At 35.7% G+C, this 5,242-nt stretch overlaps 1 pseudogene; it reads right to left on the bottom strand.

Moving 5' to 3' along the window:
* Positions 1-517: 517 nt before the first annotated feature.
* Positions 518-3,573, bottom strand: LOC132174087 (peroxidase 43-like; annotated as a pseudogene).
* Between the last annotated feature and the right edge of the window lie 1,669 nt (positions 3,574-5,242).

The following is a 5,242-nucleotide window of genomic DNA, read 5'->3' as shown; positions in this document are numbered from 1 at the left end:
TATCATACGTTAATTTCTAATTATTTAGTTGTAGGAATTTATGTTCACCTCACAGTTATCCTATATATCTAATGTTTTCCGTCAATTCTATCTTATTCATGCTATGTATATATACGTACCATATATATGTTTTGGTATTATGGAATATTTTGGACTTATAGCTAGGTTAGATTAAAAAATTTTGGCATATACCAATATTGACAGTAAAAAAAAAAAAAAAAAAAAAAAAAGTAGTTCTAACGCAAATTAATAATTGGAACTTGCATTAATTCACTAATACCATTTGAGTAAAAGAAGCAATTATCATTTGAGGGAGAAAAGAAAAGAGAAGAAAAAAAGTCCATGCTAGCATTAATTGGCACAACTGGCAGTCCGTATAATCAATCAAGAATTGCAAGTTGGAAGATGCTTAATTAATTATAAAGATTCTTGTCCCAACAAGATGCAGAAACAGAAAATAATGCAACTAATTAAGTAAATACAAGTAGTTTACTTCATAAAAACAAAAATAGTTAGTTTAATTAAAGTGGCTACAAACACGCCTTATCTCTCCCTCATTTCCAGTCTTCACCCCAATTCTACTCGTCTTCACCATTGCCGTGGTAAAATCTGGCACAAAAGACGGGCCACGGGCCGGGTAAGACTTGGCTGAATGTAGGATCTAATAATCCTATTAGCTAGTCCTGATGTCATCCTTTAGCCTCGCATCAGATGCTAGCACCGAAAACCCGTCCTAGGTGTTCCTTAGGCTTTGATCGTCAAAGGTGGAGTTGGTGACAGGATCGAGAGGTATCCGGTCATTGAAGTCTCCACGTGGACACAAGGCTTTGAGTTTGGGCAGAAAGTGAGGGTTTATCGCTGGGTCAAATGTGCTATCCATGCTGAAATTATATAGTCTCTTTTGCATCACACCACACACAACCGTCCCTATTGTATGTGCCCTTGCCAAAACATTTTGTTATATTGTAAGTTAAAAATAAAATAAAATACAAAATTACATAAATAAATATAATTTATTTATATGTGTTTGTGCTTGTTTATATAAAATAAAAACATAGAATTTTTAAATTTAATCTCATAGCATCACAAACACACAATAATATGATATATTAGCAAATTAAATAAATTAAACACAATTTATAGAGTTCAAGAAAAATAGTTCCAAAAATAAATATTGTAAACCTAATTGACTACATAATGATCACTCAAAAAATAAATAAAAACAAATATTTTCATCATATTCCACACTTTTTTTTGTACAAAAGTGTGGAATATGATGAAAATATCTGTTTTTATTTATTTTTTGAGTGATCATTCCGCAATCATTTGGATTTACAATATTTATTTTTGGTACTATTTTTCTTTAACTTTATAAATCGTGTTTAATTTTTTTAATTTGCTAATATGTCATATTATTGTGTGTTTGTGATGCTATGAGATTAAATTTAAAAATTCTATGTTTTTATTTTATATAAACAAGCACAAACACATATAGATAAATTATATTTATTTATGTGCTTTTGTATTTTATTTTATTTTTGACTTACAATATAACAAAATGTTTTGGCAGGGGCACATACAATAGGGACGGTTGTGTGTGGTGTGATGCAAAATAAACTATATAATTTCAGCATGGATGGCACATTTGACCCGGCTATAAACCCTCACTTTCTGCCCAAACTCAAAGCCTTGTGTCCACGTGGAGACTTCAATGACCGGATACCTCTCGATCCTATCACCAACTCCACCTTTGACGATCAAAGCCTAAGGAACACCCAGGACGGGTTTTCGGTGCTAGCATCTAATGCGAGGCTAAAGGATGACATCAGGACTAGCTAATAGGATTATTAGATCCTACATTCAGCCAAGTCTTACCCGGCCCGTGGCCCGTCTTTTGTGCCAGATTTTACCACAGCAATGGTGAAGATGAGTAAAATTGGGGTGAAGACTGGAAATGAGGGAGAGATAAGGCGTGTTTGTAGCCACTTTAATTAAACTAACTATTTTTGTTTTTATGAAGTAAACTGCTTGTATTTACTTAATTAGTTGCATTATTTTCTGTTTCTGCATCTTGTTGGGACAAGAATCTTTATAATTAATTAAGCATTTTCCAACTTGCAATTCTTGATTGATTATACGGACTGCCAGTTGTGCCAAATGCTGGCATGGACTTTTTTCTTCTCTTTTCTTTTCTCCCTCAAATGATAATAATAACATGAATATATATAATTTAATATAATAATAATAATAATAACATGAATATATATATATATATATATATATATATATATATATATATATGATTTTAATTGCATGCATGTGACGAAGTCTATAATTGAATATATACATCACGTGTAAGCAAACAACAAGACTATATATATTTAATTAACATATTACCCATTATATGATCGATTGAATGACTTGTCTCGGTGATCATTAAATTAAAACTTCTGGTTAATATTTTGGACGCTAGCTAGCTCTATATTTTATTAAGATTATTTAGCATATATTAAATCATACCAGCACTGAGAAGGACAAGATCTTCACGGGAAAGTCCCTTCTGCATGAACTTAGATTTCTGAAGCTCAACTGAGTCATCAGGCTCGGGCATGTCAGCCGCATGAGACATATTTGAAACCCGACCATCTCTCCGGCCAGTTGGCACCTCATAAAATGGCACATTTTTCTGCATCATATAAAATATTTTTCAATGTGAAGCTAAAAAGGAAGCAAAAGGATGGAGATCTCAGATCTGCTATTTTTCCTTTGCCCATCCATCTCCAAATTTGGTTAATTAGACCAAAAAAAAAAAAAAAAACAAGAATGGAGATGGAATATAGGAGATGGTAACAGAATCCAAAAATGACAACACAAACCGGAGGAAATCACCCATGGATAAAGTGAGAGAGAGAGAGAGAGAGAGAGAAGGTACTTACAAAGAACAGCGCATCTCTGGCTGCCAACACCACTATGTCTGCGCAAGAAACCACTCCCTTGCAAACGGTTTCGAGCTCTTGTTTGGCTTTGGCGATCACTTCAAAGCCCCCAACACCGGCGTGACCAGGTGCGTTTATTTCGGCGTTTAAGCCATTGCGGATCAGAATTGACCCATCACAACCCTGTTTTAGAAAGAAAGAAATTAATGAAATTTTTTTGGTGTGCATGTGCGCGTGATCAGTTGAGAGAGTCACTCAGAGTCAGAGAGAAACCTCAACAAAGCAGTCATGAAACTGGAGCCTTAATAAAATGGATGCATTCCGGGGACCCACGTGAATTGCATCCTGAACAACAGTGCGGACAATAGATTCAGCTTGTGGTCATGGGCCACAAGTACAAGTGAGACAGACTTACGGCAAACGGTACATGTTGTGTTCCTGGAAAAGTGCTCTGCTATGCACCCGTTGTGGTAGGCATGGCCGCAAGAGCTAAGCAAAGTAAGCTCGTCCCCGTCTCATAGTTGCACAGGCACAACGTACACGTGTCCTGTTGGAAGGGTATATCGGAGCCGCCACGGTGGTAAATGACCTTCGACAGTAAATCAGGATCAACCGCACCATTAACCGCCTGTTGCATTTCTACCTCCTCCACTCGGTTGTGGTTGGCTTGACGGCGACGACAGTGGAAATACTGGACCAACAGGAAGAAAATGATGACGCGGGAGGCAAAGATTCCCCAAAATATCGGAAGGAAAAGGTTATTTTGCTCGTGCATTTTGTATACGGAATGAGGCAATATTTCTGCTTTTCCTCCAAAGTCTTTACTCCGGGTGAGGGGGAGGGAACTTCCATGCGTCTGGTAAATCTCTGAAACGCTGCTTCTCAAAACTGTTGCCTTTCTTTTTCTTCTTTTCTAAGGAGGATAAGAAAATAAAGACAAATTACAATAACAATGCGTAGCAGATCCTTACCTACTGCCTGACATGATAAGTTGCCTGACATCACATGGGTTGCCAAAAATGGAAAGTCGTAGGTGATTTTCGAAACCAAATTAAGAATAAAGAACAAAAAAAATTAATAATAATATAACCACACTGATTAGGGTTTCTTGAATCAAAAAGGCTAACGATCGTTAAAACCAAGGGAAAATCAATCTACTTGCATTGGTTAGGTATTACTTTTATTATGCTATTAATTACTAGGGCCCTAGCTTGGACTGCTTCCTAACAATGCAACTGCCTCCTGCATTTTTTTTCCATCCCTTTTATTGATTGCAGAGTTTGACTCAAGAATAGTAGGATTAACGGGACCTGCAGTATCAGCTATTAGGCAGATTTGCCCAGGAGTACCGCGTCTATTTTAAGAAGGTAGAAGAGGAGGGAGATGATTATCTTGTTGACTCTTCCCACAACGTGTATCTGATGAGCCCAAAAATGGAGGTTGTGAGATGCTTTGGTGTAGAGTACAATGCAGAGGAACTTTGAGATGCAATAATGAAGGAACTGAGGACCACCCTGACCTAATGTCTCCCAAGATTTTGAAAGGTTGCCCATATTAATTTCTCCGATGCGGTAAGGAAAATATTATATTTTAGACAGCCATTCTAACATGACCTTTGTTTTTGTGGTTCTTTCATTCCCAAAATTTTTAAATTTCACACTCATATGTTATATACTGAGTTCAAATGTCAATGAGTTTCTTGTTTGAAAATCATCTAGACAAGAGCATAGAAAGATGAACAGATCAATCTGATTATTGAAGGCTATCTTTAAAGTTACACTAGCTAGATAATATGCACTGCTTAATTAATCTACATTTTTTTTTGAAAAAAAAAAAAGAAAAAAAAAAGGCAACTGCCAGGTGTCTTTTATAGTGATGATCTGTCGTTTTTGTCCATGTGTATTAATGTTTATTTGATCATTATTTCACTACGTTGGTCCATGGATGATTGACATAATTGTCGCACCATAAAAGTGGAGACCATGATAAAATAAAAAAAGTGATTTTTAGTATTATTATTTTCTTTTCTTCTGGGTTAATTTGTTCCATGCCTCTATGCACCGGCCACCTATTTCCTCCCAAAAATAATTCCTCATTATTTCTCTCTGACGAAAAATATGTGGATTATAGGAAGCATAAAATTCAGAAGGGGCCACAAGAAAGGCATGGTTTATTACAGGAGTTTGAAAAAGAAATCGGGAAAAAGAAGAGAAATATTTCACTTAATTATACAGGCTTGTCCCATTATTATTATTATTTTTTAACTTTCTTTCAACCATAATTTAATAAGGCAAATGCTTTTGTCC

The sequence above is a fragment of the Corylus avellana genome, chromosome 3 (assembly GCF_965113065.1).
Source record: "Corylus avellana chromosome 3, dhCorAvel1.hap1.2, whole genome shotgun sequence".
Classification (NCBI taxonomy): domain Eukaryota; kingdom Viridiplantae; phylum Streptophyta; class Magnoliopsida; order Fagales; family Betulaceae; genus Corylus; species Corylus avellana.
The sequence above is the reverse complement of the archived record's forward strand: the minus strand, read 5'-3'. Positions and strand labels throughout refer to the sequence as shown.